Source organism: Sarcophilus harrisii, chromosome 6 (assembly GCF_902635505.1).
Source record: "Sarcophilus harrisii chromosome 6, mSarHar1.11, whole genome shotgun sequence".
NCBI classification, from domain to species: domain Eukaryota; kingdom Metazoa; phylum Chordata; class Mammalia; order Dasyuromorphia; family Dasyuridae; genus Sarcophilus; species Sarcophilus harrisii.
In genome coordinates this window covers 80,884,367-80,905,498 of record NC_045431.1, presented here as the reverse complement: position 1 = coordinate 80,905,498, position 21,132 = coordinate 80,884,367, and the positions used below count along the sequence as shown (strand labels likewise).

The following is a 21,132-nucleotide window of genomic DNA, read 5'->3' as shown; positions in this document are numbered from 1 at the left end:
CAATTCCCAGTCCTGAGCTGACTCACTAAAGGTGTCGGTGATTTCATAGGAGATACTGACCTAGAGAATTTTTGTCATGTAAACATAGCATGATCTTCCAGCTATAGGATTGCCAGATTATACATTTTCTCAGCCTTATATTTATCAAACAAAAGATTTGCTAACAAAAATAAAATGTGAACTTTATTATTTCTACAGTGAAATTCCTGCAATGAAAATATGTAAATTAAATACTTTGAAATGTGTCCTCTTCAGGAGTTCAACTTTACATAAAGTTCAACATTCATATCTTGGGTGGTCAAATGGGATCACAAAGAGTCAAATAAAACTAAAAACAACCGAACAACAATATACATACATAGCCGGTGCATACAAATGATAGATATGGCACTTATGGGGATTCTTATGCAAACCTTTTCCCCTCCACTAAACTAAGAATTGAGAATCGTGTGGCTGTTATTTTAAAAATTTTGAACTTAAAACCAGATAAAATAGAGCAGAAAAAAGGTTTGTTTGTAAATAGATCTGTAAATTTATTCTGTACTACTTACATATCTATATTTATATAGATAGATATATATGTATGTATGTATGTATTTTTTCACAAGACATAAGAAAAAAATCACCCAATAAAAATATAGTACTTCTTCTGAATATATTAAAGAACTAGAAACTAAGGAAATGACCAATTGGGAAATAAACAAATTGTGTATGAACATAATTGTGCATAATGAACATAATGTTCAATTATTGTGCCACAAGAAATGATGAAAGGAATACTTTAAGAGGAACCTGGGAAGATGACTTAAAAGAAAATAAATTATTCAAAGTGGTTGCTTTATCCAATAGTACAAGTAATAATCTATCCCTGCCTGCTCTTCCTTTATGACTCTTGTCTACCTCCTCGAATAAATTTGCCAGAAAGGGTCCACCTAACCTTTTTTTTTTTTGTTTTGTCGTGACATCATGAGAATATCAGTGGAGTACAGTGGATAGTTCTCTCTTGTCACTTGAGCACCCTATCTTCTTTTATAATTCCATATTTCTGATAACATTCTTTGATAAGTATCTTATTCAGGCTATACAATAGCCTTCACCATTGTTCCATATTTATTTTGTGCTTTGGCTTATTTCATGCCCATCCTGTGTCTCTCCATGATCTTCTGGGTATTACTTAACTTTAATTCTGTCAAGACTATAATGTTTCATGAGATGTAACTATACAAATGTTGTGACTATCCTTTTATCCCATAGACCTAGCACAGGATTGATACTTTAAAAAAGTTTGTTGAATTGATTCATATGCATGATACATATATGCCTTCTTAGACTTTGAAGGCAGAAATTAGGTCTTCATCATCTTTATAACCTTTGAATATCCTAGCATATTTTCTGGCACTTGGTAATTTAGAAATATTAAATAAATAAATGATTTCTGGATCTTAAAATCAAATAGTTTTAAACAGAGTATTTAAAATAAGACTGAAAAATGAATGTCATTTGTGCAATAGGAAAGAAAAGAACTTGTTTTATTTTCAGAAGGAAGCAAAATTACAATGAAAAAATTAAAGGTCTCTTATTTAAAACAACAAAAAAGTCTTGAACTGACTCAGAGAGAATTTAGAAAGAGTTGCATCAGAATTTATATGGAGTGCTAAAAATGAATAATATTAAGCTAAAATGTTCTTAGCACTCTCCAATGACCATATGGAGATAATCTGCTGGCCTATTTTGTCATAATTGATGTTCTTACATAATTATTAATTAAGGGAGAATTTGATTTCAAAGAGGATACAAAAGTAGAGATTCCTGAAGAGATAGAAGCAATGAGGAAAGAAGCACCCAGATGAGAGAGGATACTGGCTGGAAATAAGAGGAATCCTGAAAAAGGATATGGTACTGAATACAAAACAATATCATGATTTTGCCAAGTCCAGCTCTTTTGAGAAGAATTCTAATATAACACAGTAACTAGACAAAAACTAAGTTTTACTTGATGAGAAGTTGCAACATCTTACAGGATAAAGCTTTGACCAGCTGCAAGACAACAGGTTTTTTTTAAAAAAAATATTTACTTGGAAAATGTATTCCCTTGGGTGTTTTTCATTACCCAACAGGAAGAATTTGTCCCATTAATTTATAACCACAAACTCTGAAACTGATTGCCCTGAAAATTGTAGACAAAGAGCAATTTACACATCCATCTCCTGCTCTCCAATCCATTAAAGAACATTTCCCCTCAGTGTTACACTAATGATCTTCATTTATCCTTTAGTTTTGTTTTCAGTCTTGATTCTGTCTTAGCCAAATGGCAAGAAATCATCCATCTGAAGCAGCCTTTTGTGTTGCACCCTAGATGGCCAAGTGAAAAAGGAAAAAGAATTCCAGGTGGCATATTTTTCTAATTGCCACAAAATTATTGGTGCATGACTGAATTCAAGTTGAGAGACAAGGATAGTTTTTGAACTTGTTGTCACATGGTATCAGATGGCAATATCTTTGGGGGGATTATTCTCATTGGTTTGGGAAATACTTTTATTATGTATCCAGTTATTCCAAGGGTTCTCAGTGTTGTCAAAGAACTGTCAAAATGTAATTAGTGTATCAAGAGATATAACTTTAATAAACATAATTTTATAGCTGCATATATATATATGTATATATTGCGTGTGTGTGTTTCTATGTTAGCTTAATGTAGTAAAAATGTTGGATTGTAATCAGAGGATTTGTGTAACCTTAATCAAGTTGTTTTTCTCTGGGCCTCATTGAGTCATCTTAAAATGGGAAGTGTGAAATAGATGATCTAAAGGTCCCTCTCATTTCTGAATATTTTCTATCTGTAATGTCATAAAAAAATATACATAACCAGGAAAAGTTCTTGAAAAGTGATAAAGTCAACATGAAGGATAAGAAATTGATAAACTTTTTATTGGCATCCATTCATTATCAAGGGATCTTGAGAAAATCCATTGATTGACATTTTGATGAAGAATTTGGGGAGGTCATAGCCAGCCAAGTATTGCTCTGGATAAGTAACTAGAAATATATTGTACCTTTATTATTGCAAGGAATGACCACATTAATGAGATCATAGATATATAGAAGTATTAACTTGTGGCCCTACATATACATAAACAAATCTAAGCTATATTATTATGAACAGGGATTTAAGACAATCCTTTTGACAATGTTTGTTTTAGACCTATTGGCCCTAAACTTTTACGATCATAAAGTCCTATTGACCTACTAACAATATGATTTCATGACTAATATCATATACATGAGAAATGACTTATTTAGGTGGAAAAGAGAGAGACAAGAGATAAAATAGAGAAATAAGCGAAAGACAAGAGATAATGAGTTCACTATGTTTGGGAATCACAAATGAAGAGATTCAATTCATTGCTCCCTTATTCAATATATTCAGGAACATGCGATTGTATTACAAAAGCATCATAATCACAATCTAGAATACAAGGAAAATTCAAATATTCCAATACCCATGGATACCCTCAGAACTCAATAAACATGCCATTCAAGTAATAGGTTTACAATAAGGATTCCTGAATTTAGAGTAAGGGCACCTGGATTCAAATTCTGACTCTATTACTCTTAGTTTAAACTTGTGACATCAGTACTTTGGTCACAATTTCTTCATCTTTAAAATGGGGTTGGATTAAATGACCTCAATGTTCCTCTAAATCTATTATTTTATAATTACTTATAGAGACCAAAGAAACTGCTGCCCTTCCTATAATCACAGGGACTGTTTCAAAGAAACAGCAATGCAGCCTTTGGCACAAGACTTTCTTCATTGGTGGAGGATGATTAATCAATGCACCTCATTTGACCAGGGATCAGCACTTGGGAAGAAAAGGTCTTGGTCTTCTAAGAACCAGCTTTGAGAGAGAAGACACACAGTTCCAGATTCTCTTGATTTCAAAGGTATAATAAAAACAAATAAGAAGTGGGGGGTTTAATTTTCTATAGCCCCTGTAGAGAGCTATTAGGGAAAAAAGGGAGGATTAGATTAACAACTGAGTTCAGCTTCTAAATAGCATCAAACCAACCAAGTTCCAAGTCCAGAACTCCCCATCTCTGTTTCCCAGCATTTTCCATTCTCAGGATTTTCCTGTTAGACTGGCAATATCTTGTCTAATATCTTATATCCAAAGTCACTCACAGTGACCCAAATTCTTATATTAAAACCTCAAAACCAGATTGTCAGGGCCTCTGCACCTAAGAGGAGGGGAAGAAGATCCCTTTCCCTACCTGCCTTAGTGCATAATGTCCATGCTGTAGGTGACTGAAACCTTTGCTAATGTACGCTCCTAGAGAGAGAAACAGAGACAAAAACACAAAGGCACAGAGAGACTGTGACCATGTCAGTAATTTTTAAAAAGAGCAGTTCTGAACCTGTGGACAAAGAAAATGGGTTGTTCTTACCTTTGTGCTAGGAGACTGTAGAATGTCTTTTCCCAAAGTCATGGGACTACAAGATAGTCTTCAACTTGATACGGGTCCATGTCATCTCTAATGTGGTTGTCTCCATCTTAGGTGATCTATATATGCCCCAAAGTCCTGTTACAACTGTGTTGTAGTTCTTCATATTGAAAATATTGTAAATGTTGTTTGGATCTGCTTTTCTGATGGGAGTGATGAGGAAATAATCATCTGATCTTTATGAGGTAACATTGACACTATAATGCAAATCCTACCTCTCTTTTATGTTAGCATAATTTAAATCTTTAAAGCATTGTTTCTTAAACTGGGGCAGAACTTTTAAAAATTATTTTTACAACTGTATTGCAATATAATTGATTTTTATAATAATTTTATTTTATACATTTAAAAGCATTATTTCTGGGAAGAGAACTGTAGATTTCATTAGACTGTCCATCATATAAAAAAGATTTAGATCTCCTGTATTAAAGACTAAATCAAATAGAAGTTCAGCCATTATGTCAAATACATGGGCACAAAGAGCAATAAAAAATTATTTTGTTTCTAAGGAAAAGGTGGATATCCTATTCATTGTATATGAACAGAGAAAATACAACTCATTTTTAACATATTCTGACTTGTTTCCATGGTATAATCAGCATCTTATTATTCTATAAAATATTCTAGGGAGTTGAGACCATAGTAATAGATTTATCTAAAGGTGTTTTTTTTTCATTTAAAAAAATACATTTATTTAAAATATTGAGTTCCAAAATCTATTCCTTCCCACTTACCTCTCTCCCTTCTCCCTAAGATGGCAAACAATTAGATATAGCTTATATATGTGTAATTATGTAAAGTATTTCCATATTAGTCCTTTTGTACAAAAAAACTAAAAAAGGGAGAAAAGAAAATGAAAAATAAAATAGTTCAGTCTGTATTCAATCATTATCACTTCTGTGGAGACAGATATTATGCATTAATTCTTTGGGATTATTTTGGATCATTGCATTTTTACAAATAATAGCTTATTATTTTCAAAACATATACAAAGATAGTTTTCAACATTCACCCTTGCAAAACCTTGTGTTCCAAATTTTTCTCCTGTCCTTCTCCTCAATGCCTCCCCTACACAGCAAGTAATTTAATATATGTTAAACATGTACAATTCTTCTATACATATTTTCATGTTTATTGTGCTGCACAAGAAAAATCAGATCAAAAAGGAAAATGAGAAAACAAAAAGCAAGCAAACAACAAGAGGTGAAAATATTGTTGGGATCCACATTCAGTTCTATATGAATTCTTCCTGGATGCAGATGGCTCTCTCCATAACAAATCTATTGGAACTCACCTGAAACACCACACTGTTGAAAAGAGCTACATCTTGTATTGCTGAGAATAGCTAAGTCATTCCCAGTTCTAAATTGAACAATATTGCTATTACAGTGTATAATGTTTGCCTGGTTCTGTTCAATTCATAATGCATCAGGTCATATAAATCTTTCTGGGTTTTTCTGAAATCATCATGTTTGTCATTTCATAAAGCAAAATAATATTCCATTATAAACATATACCACATAGTGTTTAGCCATTCCCCAATTGATGGGCATCTTTTTGATTTCCAAATTTTAAGCACCACAAAAAAGAGTTCCTATAAATATTTTTGTACAAATAGATCCTTTTCCCTTTTTTAATCCCCAAGGTTTAATATGTGTTGTAGATATTTTCAGAGAGGAGTATGCAGGGGTGATGATCTAATATCTTTTGTTTATATAGTGGCTAAAATAGAAAAGTAAATCAATCATCATTTATTATAATGGAAATTATGCAATATTTACCAAGACTATTATACATACATCTGAATTGTATAAAATGAAAAAGAACTACCTATCCCTAATGATAAAAATTAGTGATGTAAATATGCAGATTTGTGATTTTCAGAGTGTTTTTAGAATTATGGTTGCAGGGTGTTTTCCTATACTGGGAATTTGTTCAATTAATTTGAGCTGGGCCAAAGGAAAATTAAAATAGGTTGAATACCTTATTCACTGATCTTAAAGAACTTTACCTTGGGATGGTCTTTCAAGTAGAAAATCCACACTTGATATAAACCGATTTCAAGAAGTGAGTCCCTATCTCCAAATATTAGTCCTATCCCATCATTTTGACCTGTCCACCATTTTAGAATTAATTGGCTGTGGTTTTGTCTTAAAAGTCCTTTATTAAAATTCATCTACCCATGAGAAGGCCATAGTTAATGGATTGGTAAAAATTAGCCTTTTTAGTAATGCCCTTTCCTTACCTTTTAGCATCTGATTAACTTATTCCAATTGCTAAATAATCATGTGTTCCATTCTTGCTAATTTAATATTTTCTTTCCAAAATTACAGTTCCACAAGAACAAAATATGCAATACAGCTGTATATTTATAATTAAAGAATTAAAAATAAAAAAATTAATATCATCAGCTATTAATCCTATAGTGTGAAAATTTCATGCATGCATTCCTCTATTTCCCAGTATTTTGCTTTTCCTATTATCTTTGGAATGTTTTTATGTTAATCATCTTTGTGTGTGTTTTTTAAAAATCAGGAAAGTTTAACACTGACTTTATCAAATTTCAACAGGAAACACCAACCTATAAAAAGAAGAATGTATTGTGCATTTCCTGAGTAATTTTCAGATATACTGTTCCTGAATAATTTATCAGAGACATGGGAAATTTAAATCTATGTGGACGTAAGGAGGAGGTGATATAGTCATTTCTATTCAAAGAAACAAGTATTTTTAAGGTCATAATACTATCATTTTTACAGAGTAAAGTATTATGATAGGGAATATAGCAAGGTCATGCTAGCAAGGTTAAAATTGAAGTTTTACATAGGGTTTATTTTTCAGTGCTTTTTTGTAAATCTTTTGTTTTTACATCAAGATTCCCATCTATATGCTTTGCCCTCCTTCTCGAAGATGATTTTTTTTAAAAGAAGAGAAAAGTCAGCAAAATTAGTCAAAATAATATACTGCAATATTCCATATGTGTGGATGTCATACCTTTCCATAAAGGAGTGGTGGGAGGTGTCTTATATCTTCTTTTAGGTTAAGTTTGATCTTTGCAGTTTTATTAAACTTTCCATTTAAATCATTATATTTATTATCCATATAGTTTCCTTGACCCTGCTTATTTTTCTTTTTATCCATTGTATAATCATTGCATGTTTCTCTGTATTCTTCATATTAATAATTTCATCCATGACAGTAATATTTATTTTGTATAATAATTTGCTTAACCATCTTTTGGTAGGAATTTATTTTGTTTCCACATCGTTGCCACCACAAAAATACTGCTATAGTTATTTTAGCATGTGACTTTCTTTTTATCAATGACTTTCTTGGGGAATATAGCTACAAATAAAATCTCTGAGTTAAAGGATATAGAAATTTTCTTCTCTTTATTTGCATTAGTTCCAAATTGCTTTTCAAGATGGATGAACTAATTTATAGCATTATCAACAATGTACTTCCATTGCTAATCTGCCCACAACCCCTCAAACACTTAATATCCCCATCTTTTGTCATCTAAACCAATTGTGATTTGAATTTTTCTTACTATTAGTGATTTGGAATATTCTTTCATGTTATTAAGAGTTTTGAATTCTTTTTTGAGGACTGTTCAATCATATTCGTTGAGACCACTTACATGTTGGAGAACGGCTTTTGATTGCTATGTATGAATATATATCATGTACATGTAAATGTATACACATACATGTATATTGTTTATATAATGCATATGTATACGTATATTTATACGTGTGTATCTATATAAATATGCATGTATATATGACAATAAACTCTTATCTAATCAATATATACAAAGATTTATTCCAAGTCAACTTTTTTCTTTCTCATGCCAAGTTTAGTAATTTTCTGCAAAAACGTTTTAATAGCACACAATCAACATTATCCATTTTATTTCTTATTAAGTACCTCCATCCTTTTTTGGTTAAGAATTCATCTCCAACCCATTAATATGCAATCCTGTGACATGCTATTCTTCTAATGTTTATGTGGTAAAATCTTTAGTTTTCAAATCATATGTCTTTTTTGAATTTATTCTAGAATAATATATAAATGGTTGGTCTAAGCATAGTTTTTGTCCATATGATCTTATTTTCCCAGCATAAAATGTGAACATTTCCATTGACATCTCCACCTGAGGCTTTGATTACATTTCCTTGATATTGTATGAAGAATACATATGCCTTGCATATTTGTTATCCAAGTGAAAATGATTATTTCTTGGAGGAAGTATTCCCATTTTTTATAGAAGCATACCTTTATCATCATTGTATGTGAAGGTCCTTGATTGCCATAGAGTAGATTAATGTCTACATATATGTGGCACAGAAACAGAACTAAGCTCAGAGAATATGATATTGTCTTTCTCTTTCCTGGTTGCATTTGTCTGCCTCTCTGATAATGCTTGGTTTTATTGCTATGCTCTTTTCCTCTCCCATTCATCTCCATGGAAAATTAAAAAGGTCTTGCAGTTGAGCAGAAGTAGTTCCTCAATCGGAAATTGTTAGAATATCAATTTTTAGATTGAACCCTCTGACCAATACAGGGCTCTCAATTATTGAAAATAATTTTTTAAATAGACTAGTCTCAAGACAATCATTAGCTGGAGTTGTTCTGGTTCTTTGTGCCAAATAATTTTGCCTCTGGCAAGTTATTTCCTTCTAGACAGGAAATGTCTAACCTAGTAGAGAAAACTACAGATCTTCACATAGGAGGACAATTCATTGATGTTTTGTTTTATTTTCTTTTTATGATTACTAGGGGTATTAGGGTCCTTAACATTTTAAAAGAGCCAAGCAAACTATAAGAAAGATAGCAAATCTTTCCTCTTGCTATTGTGAGGGAGATTCAGCTCCCCAACTGAAGACTCCAACTGATACGAGATGTTAACAGAAAAGAGCAGTTCTATTAAGGAACAATACACAGCAGATACTACTCATCATGCTCCAAGCATCCTTCAGAGGCTATATATTCAGAAGAGACCAGGAATCCATAAGTGAAGGACCTCACCAAAGGACTTCCATGACTTTTTAGTGTTAAAGGTATAAGTTGTCCCTTCAAGCATGTTCTCTGATCACATATTCCCTATGTTTGTTCCTCTTGATACATGAGCCCTGTTTACACATCTCCTACATGTATGTTTTGCTATATTTGTTTCTCGCATGGGGGTATTCACTCTTTCCACTGAGGGTGCTTTTATAAGAAAACATGAACCTGATTTATGGGTATAAATATTTTCATCCCACTTTTCTTACTATGATATTTCATTAAAAGTCTTTGCTTTGAATTAAATATCTCTTCTGAGTAGTAAATGTAAACATACAAGTAGCAGCTTGTGAGCTATGTTTATGAGTAGATGAAGAACTATAATACTCCTTGAACCTGGATAATCTTATCTGGGGGACCCACTGTACAAACTGAGGGTCACTTTTTTATCTGCAGAGATTAAGAAACTAAGCCCTAGAGCAATACAGTGACTTGTTGAAGATCATAAATTCCTTTAATGGCAAAGCTAGAACTTGAATCCAAGCCTCTCAAATCTCCTGTTTTGTATTATAACATAGTCTACTTCTCCTACACTTGCTAAATATTTTCCTCCTGGATCAATCATTAGTGGATATTTAGTCTTGCACCAAAATACACACACACACACGTACACACACACACACACACACACACACACACACACAGAGTCCTTTTAAGTGTGTTTTACAATTCTCATATATTGCCAATGAATGCTTTTTATGGGTCACTTAGCAAAATCCTCACAGAATATTTATTCTTCCTCTTTTCCTCACACACAAACCTTAAAATAGGGATCAAGACAATTTATGTTGAATAATTAATATATGTCATTGTATATTTGGATCAACACAGAGTGACTAGGGGCAGGGGAAGCAGCACCCAGAAGTTAGCTAGTGGCAAAGACACATCATTGTCTATCACTACTGGGAGATAATGAAATATTTCTCAGTTTTGATTTCAAGCTGATAAAAGAATTGTGCCCTTTAGCCTTTTTTCATCTGATTGCATGACCATTAAAGCTTTTGTAGCTAGTAGTTGCTATAATTTCAGACACTACCACCACCACCATAAAATTGAAAAGAAAAAAGATAAAGCAAAAAATAAAACAATACACCCTGTGGGATCCAGAGAGGGGGAAAAAAAAAAGAATCAGATAAGTCTCATCATCATTCTTAATTCATTTTTTAAAAATTCATTAAAATTCAATAATTATTAATTGCTGTCTGACTAGGCCCTGGGCTAAACACTGGAAATACAAAGAATGGACAAAATAAGGTCCCTGTTCTCCAGGAGTTTGCATTCTAAAGGGGGAGAGAAGATGTAAGCTATTCTGTACATATAAGGTATAAACATTGAAAATGGAAGGTAATCTCAGAGAATAATAGGAAAAACCCCCCCACAGAAATATTTGGGCTGGCTGAAAGGAAGACAGAAAATCTTGAATTGAAGGTGAGAAAGGAAAGCAATGTCAGTGCAAATGGAGAGTCAGGAGGAAGTGGAATAGTGTATGCAAAAACTATCAAATAGACTGTTGTAACTTGATTATAAAATGCATGAAGGGAAATATGTCAGAAAGATAGAACCTGGTGTAAAAAGCTTAAAAAGCCAAACAGAAGATTTCATATTGATTTTGGAAGTAATGGAAAATCCCTGGAATATGATTTTACAGAGGAAAATAAAAAATTAAAAAATACTAATGCTAATAGGTACTCAACTAATTGCTTAATAAGCTTGTTGATAATCCATAGAGTATCCCTCTCAGATCTTCATCATCCCCAACCTCTACAATTTCTATTTTCCCTCTACTCCCAATCACTTTAAAGAGTGTGCTTATACTTTTGGACACTCTTGAATTGTGTGATTCTGCCTCCAAGATGTTGAACTCTGAAATTCCCCTCCAACACATTTTTCTTGTCCTTACAAATCTGCCTATCTCACTACTTCTAAACTTCTCCTTTGACCTCATTATGAACAGAAATCCTTTGATTATTATTCTTTCCCATCCTGGATTGTTTATCTATTTTGTCTTCCCATCCCTTTCTTCACATTCTTGTCCATTATAGCCAATCATTCAATAAGGTGCCATTCTCTCTTCTTGAATCCCTTGACTCTTTTCCTTCCCTTCCTTTGCTAGTCCTTTTTAGGGAAAACCCTAATTCAAGCCTTCTTTATGATTTCCAAGCTTTATCCATTGCTATGGATATCATGAAATATGCTGGGTATACTATGAGTTATGCAGTTTTGTCTCACTTGTGCCCTCTCCACAGTATCCTTTCCCCAGTGCAGCTGTTCTAAATCATTTTTCCCACTAGTGCATTTCTGGGGAAGGAAAAGGCAAACCACTCCAGTACCTTTGCCAAGAAAACCCCAAATTGGGTCAGAAAAAGTCTGACACAAAGGAACAACAATAGAGTGATGAGGGAATTCACAAAGGATTACTTCAATCTTTCAGTAAAGTAGAAGATGAGATCATATGTTGAAAAGGAAGAAGAGAGGCAGAAATGCACCATTCTGAATCATGGAAGTAGAGGGAAAATAGAAGTTGTACAAGTCGGGAATGATGAAAATTTGAGCAAAATATTCTACAGTTCATCAAAATATTTATTAAATAATTAGAAATACCCATATTATATAGCAATGAATTGAGTGCCTATTATTACTAGTATTTTTTTTTTAATTTCCTCAGTGGTGCTATGTAACTATGGTCAAGTTGCTTACCTTCTCTTGGTATTTTTATTTTCTTCTTAAATTCCTTCTCCAGCTACAAGTATTCACACATCTTCTGGTCTTCTATATCATTCAGAACAAAATACCTTTTCTTGATCTTGCTTTTTCGACTTCTTTCAGCAACACTTCACACTTAATATATTCCAAAGTGATAGTATCCTAAAAAGAACTGACCATCTTTGTTTCCCAAGTCTACCCTTCCTCCTAATTTCCTACTAATTTAAATGTCACTGTTATTCTATAAGTTACCCATATACAAAATCTTGACTTTTCCTTCTCCCTCAAAACCCAAATCCACTCATTTGCCAATTCTCACTTTACATTGGTAAGATTTCTCATATATTATTCAACTTTTCCATTCATTTTATGTTCCAATACCTATTACACTTGATTCTACAATAGTCACAGCCTGCTAACTGGACTTGCTACTTCTGGTTTCTTAAATATTTGTTTTCACAAATATACCAAAAAAATTGACTTGGTACTGCTCAAAAATCTATGGCAGCTCTTTATTGCCCTTAGCACAAAAAGACAATTCCTTAATCTAGAGTTAGGTTCGTCTTAGTTTAATTCGAGACTTTCTTTCCAAACTTAGTTTACAACTTCACTGCCCAGTTTACTACTGCCCTGAATAATTGCTTATTCAGAGTTATTCTAAGAAAGAAACCTAGAGATCACTAATCCAAAGGTTCTTAACTTGAAGTACCCAGATCCCTAAAAGGTCCCTGGATTGATTTCAAGAGGTCTGTTAAATTGGATGACGACAAAATTAGGTGTTTATTTTCACTAACCTCTAACTAAAATTTACCATTCATTTCCATTATTAATTTTTTTAAATAATCAAAAATTTATTCTAAAAATAAGTCTATAAACTTCATAAGATAGCCAAAGAGTCCCATGTCAAAGAAAATATTAGCAACTCCTAGTCTCATTTTACATATAAGGAAATTATGATGCTCAGATTACCCAAGGTCACACAGTGGTAGAAACAGTTTTGAACTTAGATCCCCAATTTCACATCTAGCATTCCATCAAGCCATGTTGCTTCTACTTAACCACCATTAGGGAACAATGATGATGAATCTCCTGTGTGCATAATAAGCAAACATTTTGTTAGTCTTTAAATACATGTAATGGAGCATGTAATGAATCAAAGTTTAGTTAACAAAATGTTTTTAGAATATATTTTCCTTTCAATATTGTGAAAGGTGTTATATACACATTTATGCTTTTCCTGTTCCTGTGGTGAAATTAAACCCCTTTATTTTTTCTTCTCAGCAAGATCCTCTTTTATCTACTCTACTCCTTATAATGAGAAGAACCACAAGGTGGTAATCCTCCATGGTATAGATAGATTAATTAATAATCTTAGTAACTTAAATGGCTAAGAAAGAAAATGATGATTTGCTGTCACACAGACCATATTTATCTATTTCATTAGACCTATATTATAGATTAATAATGTTTGGCTATCTAATTCATATAGATCCCCCCATCCCAAAGTGAAGTTTCACATCAGTAGATTTAAAAGCAATGAAACATATGCTGTTTCACATCTGCTACATACTTGTATCCTCTAGGTGGATAGAAATGAAAGGATTTCCTTTTTTAATGTGAAATTTACCTTCCATATACAACATCATGCTTTTAAAAATACACCCTTGTACAGGAATATGTCTTCTTGGCTTTTATTTTAAATTCCTATCATTTTGACCAATATAATTATTATTAAATATTAATCTATAACTCAAGCACTACAAGTCAAAATAGTCTCCAAATGAATCAACAGGACAGAAATGTTTTCAGGCATAATGATATTAGGAAATAACATTTTCCTGTGCAGTTTGCTTTGGTCTTTCATTGTTCAAAAAGATATAGTTTGGGCCTTTGTTCCCATCACACTGAGAGCTTAGGATTCTCATTCTGTGACTTGGCTTCCTTCCAATTTGTCCTTTGCTTCTAGGCAATGTCTAGTCAGAAGCACTTTTCCCCACTTTCATCAAGGATACTCTAAACATCAAAAATCTGAAGGAGTGTGTTGTCTAAATATATCACCAAAAAGGAAGAATAAAGATTTATAAAAAGAAACAACAAATAATAACATATGTGTAGTCTAAAAAGTACTTTCCTCACAACATTGAAAGAGTATGATTTATGATATCAATTGTAGGTACACATTAAATGTCACTCAAGCTAATTAAGGAATGGTCAATACTTGTGGAGGTCATATGAGTTACAGCAGAGATTCAAAGACAGATCACATTTTCTAGAATAGTAGTCTGATGTAGTGGAAGAAAGTTAGATTTGAATGTAACTTAAAGCAGGGTTTCTTTACCTAGAACCTATGAAGTGTTACTAAATCCATGGATAAATTTCTGAGAGTCGGTGAACCTGAATAGGAAAAAAAAGGGAGCAAATTTATCTCAATACAGGTGGCAAATGGACAGAGCACCAGCCCTGAAATCAGGAGGACCTGAGTTCAAACCTGATCTCAAACACTTAACACTTCCTAGCTGTGTGACCCTGGGCAAGTCACTTAACCCTAATTGCTTCAAGGAAAAAAAAAACTACACATAACATTAAGTAAACATTATTCTGAATAACAGGTCCACAGGTTTCATCAGATTATATGGGGGTCCATGAGGCAAATCAACATAAGAACCTCTAATTTAGTGCAAAATAACATATCCTTCCAATGTTATAAACCTAAATACTCATTATCCAGAAATCTGGACTGGCATTGGGAATCATAAGCTAAGTCAACTTCATTTAACCTCAGAGTCCTCATCTGGAATAAAATGAAAGTGGTAGCATAGGTGACCTGTAATTTCCTTTTATCTGTAATGCTTTGATTTAAATAAAGGACAAGAATAGCTATTTAATTGACTGGAGCTTTATTATAGTACCATCCTCATGATTTGTTTTATAGGTTGAGGCTGCCTCAAAAACAAAACCTGTTTTTCTCTTGGCTAATGAACCTCCCTTGGATTGAGTCCAAGATATACCAGCCTTATTATGAATTCAATATAGTGAACAATGTTATCTCAAGATAGCACAGTATAAAGACTATATGCCATGCTGGGAGATAGCAGAAGCCAAAGTGAAGAATTCTTTTGGAGAACAGAATGAGCCTGTTGATCACTAAAAATAACTAGGGGCATTTATCAAAAAATAAATTTTGACCATATAAGATGAATAATCTCAGTGAAAATGTGTTGGTCTTCATCCTAGGATAATATTGAGTTTCTATGGGTAATTGTGTTTTGGCAGGGAAAGGTAGGAAGAGGGTCAGTTATTTTTATATATCTCTGTTCACAATAGAACTAAGTATTTTATCAGATGAAGTATATTTTTTTTAAAAAGTCGATGATATGAAGACGTAGCAATATGTGCATTATAATATATCCATAGAATATACACCATGTGCAGTTGGAAATTTTCCATTTAGTGAGAATAATTAGAAAATATGAATTTTTCAGATTAGAAAATGTCATTATTAAAGTACACTTATTTCCCTGAACTGAACAAAGGCAAATATGCAAACTAACCATCAAACCTTCACTTCATTGAGTTGTAATAGCAGTGCACTCTTCTTGGCTCTAATACTGACTATCATAATAAAAACAAACCAAGTGAAAATTCTTTGGGAGTAGAGGCTGTTGATTTTTGCTTTTCATTATTATTGCATGGAAAGTAAAGCACCTTATACATCTCTTCTTAGAAAAGACTTGTTTATTTCTTAGCCAGTATTAGGTAGTTTTGATAATTGTTGCCTTATAATATAGTTTAAGATTCAAAGCTTATCTTTTATTTACTATATATATATGTATATATTGTTTATAAATTATATATGTATGCATTTTTTCTTTCATTAGAATGTAAACTACTTGAGGGCAGGGACTTTTTGCTTTTCTTTGTATCTCCAGTACTTAGCACAGTATACAATAAGTCCCAAATAAATGCTCATTGTTTGAAGTTTATTTTCAACTACAATCCTCTATTTTTTATTAAATTGTTCATATTTTTAAAAATCATACTTGTTTATACAAGCATATAAGCAATAACAGAAGCAATATAAGCAATAACAGAAGATTGTGAAAATTAGAAATTTACATAATCCCAGTGTGCAGTGGGAAGAATGATAGAAGAAAAACTCTGTGATTGACTGTGTGACAAATGAGAAACTACAGAAAACCATGAATGCCTAATATATCAAGAAAGCAGATCATAGGAAAGGACAATGGAAAAGTCACATAATAAGGATACTGAACAAAACGCTTGGAGTATCTGACTAACAGAATAGACCCCATAGAACCACAAAATGCTAACAGAGAGCTAAAACTCAGTAGGAGGTTTGGTATCTAGACTGCATCCAAAGCTGTCTCCAGTCCTCCAGCCATATTTCTTGCCACTGAATTCAAATGACTCTGAAGGAGAGAGTAAGAGTGGTGACTTAGTACAGCTTGCCCTCACTTAAATCCAACTCAAATATCATGCTATCACCTCTATGATATTATATTTCTCTTCAAAAAAGAAAAACAACATTTAGACAACTGAAATTATGTCTTTGCATAGATTATCCCCCATGCTTGGAATGTCCTCCCCCATCAGAACATTATCATCTCCCAACTTATGCTTCTTGGAAATTTTAGTTCCCTTAATGGTATAGCTCAAGGGTGAAGTCTTACAAAAGATATTTCCTAATGTTGCTAGTCATTAATGTGCCCACAAATTAATGTATTTGGTAGTTAGCTTATCTGTGTATACATTGCTTACTCTCAATAGAGTGCCAATTCCTTGAGGACAGGAACTGTGTTATTTCTTTCTTTGTATCTTCAGTAACTCACATAGCACCTGGCACATGGTAGACACTTCAAGAAATCAAGTAATAAATATTTAGTAAATGCCTACTATTTGCCAGACACAGTGAAGCAATCTGAGAAAGCAAAGAAAGAAAAGAAACTACCTTTCTACAGGATGGGACAACAGGTACGTATATTAAAACAACAGAATGCAAAAGCTGACATTGTCAGACCTGTGCTTTAGAATTACTTTGGCAGATGTACAGAAGATGAATTGGAGTAAGGACCCAAAATGGAAGGTGAATTGGAGTAACAATAGAACTGAAGCAGGGAAGCCAATAAGAAGATAACTGGAATAAGACAGTAAAGAGGTGGGATTGTGGCCCAAACTAGAGTATCAGCCAGTGAACAAAAGAGGATAATAATAACAATGGAAATAAATACTGTAAAGAAAAAATTGAAAGATTTGGCAAATGATTATTTTTAAGGGATTAGTTAGATGGAAGAGTCATAGATTACTCATAGGTTATGAACTTGGGTGACTAAGTGATAGCTTCTTTGAAAGAATTAGGGAAATTAGGAAAGATAGATTGGGGGGTGGGGAATGAGTTTTGCTTGATACATGTCGAATATAAGATGTATATGAGACATCTAGCTCAAAAGGCGTCTGGTGATACGATTTTAGAATATAGGATACAAATGAGCAATGATTATGTATATTTAGGAATAATCTAGATAGAGGTAATAAATCCATGAAAACTGGTAAGACATAGTGAGAATATGTAAAAAGAGAGGAGATAAATCTAGGTTTAATTTTTAATTTAGTTTTTCTCTTATTTTAAACTTGAATATTAAAAAGAACATTTTCATATATACATATACAAAAATAATTGTATATGAAATTGTTTCCATTTCATATTGCTTGATTGTTTTTAAGTATGTAACAAAATTTAAACCTTACTTTCAAAACAGTCCTGTTTCTTTGTAGTTCCTTCAAAACTTCCTTCTGTTCTCTTTTCTACATTAAAAAATGTTGCATTGTCTATTTGCAGGAGTTGAAAAGGAGATGAGTATCACTATTTTTCACATACACACTTAGCCAAGAAAAGGGGGGAAACACCCTTATAACAAGAATAGCCAAGTAAAACAAATCTACAGAGTGGCTAAGTCCAAAAACGTATGTGTTTGTAACTTGTGTCTATTACCTATCTCTAGGAAGGTGGGTGACATACTACATATTAGATCTTCTGAAGACAAAGTTGTCATTGCTTAATCAGTTCTTAAATCTTTCAAAATTGTTTTTCTTTAAAATCTCATTGTTCTTAAATAAACTGTTCTAGTTCTACTCTCTTTACTCTTATCATTCCTACTTCCCCAGCATTTTTCTAAAATTATAACTTTTGTCATTTCTTCTACAACAATTATATCTTACTACATTTGTAGGCTACAATATGTTCTATCACTCTCTAAGTGACTAGTAGGGGATATAAAATATCCTATTAGGTTCTTTTTTTTCCTTTCCTCCCCATTTTAAGTTTCCCTTCCAGATTGAGAATTATTTTTCTTGATATTTTTTCCAAAGTGTGCGAGAGCTACTTCAAACCAACTTTTGAACTAATTATTAACTTTTTAGTATAAGCATATACAGCTCAGAAATTGGTCAGTGCTGTGAATCAGTCCTTGATTTATTTTTTATTGATTGTTTATACTTAAGAAAGTGATTCAATTCAGATTAAGCTTAATAGTATGCCATGCATACTTTTTTAAGAAAGATAGTTGTTCATATATTTTAACATGTATAAGATACATTGGATTGCTTGCCACATAGGGAAGAGGATGAGGGGAAGTAGGGGAAAATATGGAACACAAGGCTGTGTAAGAGTCAATGTTGAAAAATTATCCATGCATATGTTTTAAAAATAAAAGGCGTTAATAAAAAAGTAGTTTTTAAACATTTACTAGCATATATATATGTATATACACATATACATATATATATATATATACATACAGTATTCCCTCCCTATAACTGTCCTTCTTCACTATTTTTCCATCTTCCCTTGTTTCCTCTTTAAGTTTGATGAATTTTTAAATTGCACTTTATGTATATTAAATTATCTTTTGTCTATTTCAGATAAAGTTCATATGATATTCACTTCCTCAAAATCATCTTAATTTTTATATTTTTTTATGTGCCTGATTCTGAAAATTTTTAAAAATCATCATTTGTTCATCATTTTTAACCTTGTAATTTCCCTTTTTACCTTCTCAACTTTCTCCCCTCTTAAAATCATTATAATCAAGGATTTTAAAGCCTTGTGGAATCATTCCAAAGCTAGGACCTTTTATATAATTCTCTCAATATTCTTTAAATACATTGAGATTCTAAAGAGATATTTGTTTCTTTTTCCCCATCCCCCAAAAGGTTAACACAATGTCATCATACAACTAACTCCTGTCAATTTTTCAAATAATTGAAACTTTCCAAGTTTCTTTTCATTCCTTACATTTACATTTTTAAATCCCTCCTTGGTTCTTGTCTTTATCAGAAAAGTTTAAAACTCTTCTATTCCATTAAAAATCCATTTTGCCTTGTATAAACTTATTGTCAAGTTATTTTTGGTTATAAACTTGCATCTTTTGCCTTTTGGGATTTTGTATTCCAAATCTCTGGTTTTTAGCAGAAGCTACCAGATCTTCTATTATATTGACAAATAGTTGTTTTGTACTTGAATTACTTCTTTCTGGATGCTTACAGAATTTTTTCTTTGATGTGGAAGCTCTAGATTTTATCTGTGACAATTCCTGCAGGTTTCTTTCAGGAGATGATCACTTCCTTTTGATCTTCACTTGCCTCTCTGATTCTAATAGAACTGGTTAGTTTTCATTTATGATTCTTTGAAATCTAATGTGCTTATCATGTGTAATGTTTCAAAAACTGATGCTATTTATTTGTCTCAATGCTAGGCTTTATGTAATTTCTATGCTCTAGAGGTTCTTTGCCCCCACTAATTACCACATATGTCAAGTGGAGTGTATGGGTGTTTAGAAAGAATTGATATCTTTGGTGTGAGGGATGCTAAGCTTCTTTTTTCAGGGTTATTTTCCATCTTTGGTGTCCACCTGCCACCTGACTAACCTTTTACTCCCAAAAGTTGCAGTATGCTCAGCAACCACAGCCCAGTAAACTGTTTCAGCATGTGGAATGCCAGGCTAAGGATAACTGAGGGGCTCCAAACCTGTTGGGGAGTTGGGGAAGTGTCTATCACTAGCATGTGAAGATTCTCCTGGTAGAACAGGTAGAGGTGAACACTATGTTCCAGGGCGCCAGGAAAGTAGCTGAAACAGGTATTATGGGGTGCTCAGAAATTGTTCAGATATTGAAGACATCCGGTTCATGAACTGCATCCCAAGCCATCACCAATTGCCTTGACTTTGTCTTGCCACTGAATTGTCATGATTCTAGAAGAATGTGAGGATGAAGTCTTCACACAATTCTGCCTCACTAAAATCCAGCTCATACATGGATCAAGACATCATCCATACCATTTTGTCATCTTTACCCACCTCAAAGACCTGCAGCGACTGGCAAATGAGGCAGTAAGTACAGATACACTGGGTGCTGTAGTCATAATCCTATACACAGGCATCTCTGGTCCTGGCCATACAGATATCTTACTGAGAGCAAAGTAGGATTTGATAGCCCCCTAAGTGTCTGAGCAGCCTTGTAAGGACCACATTGCTCACCTCTTGCTATAAAGAAGGGGCTATAAAACGTTACCTAAAAATTTTCTGCTTTACCAACCTTGGCCTGTTTACTGCCACAAGCAGTGATTCCATTCTGGTTAAAATGCACACACACACACACACACACACACACACGTAAAAAAATTCTGCAAAGATGATTCTACTCACCATTAGTACATAGAATGTGTGCATACTTACGAACATGAAATCCAGTAGATCTGAAAAAATAGCTCTTCTTGTGAGATAATTCAGTCGGTACTGCATCCAAATAACAGTCATGAGATGAGTGAAACAAGGCTGGCAAATG

The 21,132-nt window shown here is 33.0% G+C and overlaps 1 long non-coding RNA gene across 1 annotated transcript in view; it reads left to right on the top strand.

Moving 5' to 3' along the window:
- Positions 1-3,509: 3,509 nt before the first annotated feature.
- Positions 3,510-21,132, top strand: part of LOC116419824 — a 37,641-nt gene continuing 20,018 nt past the window's right edge. Inside the window, exons 1-3 of the long non-coding RNA XR_004230133.1 lie at positions 3,510-3,574; positions 3,728-3,945; positions 4,558-4,688. This is a non-coding gene — a long non-coding RNA (uncharacterized LOC116419824). The remainder of the gene's footprint in view (positions 3,575-3,727; positions 3,946-4,557; positions 4,689-21,132) is intronic.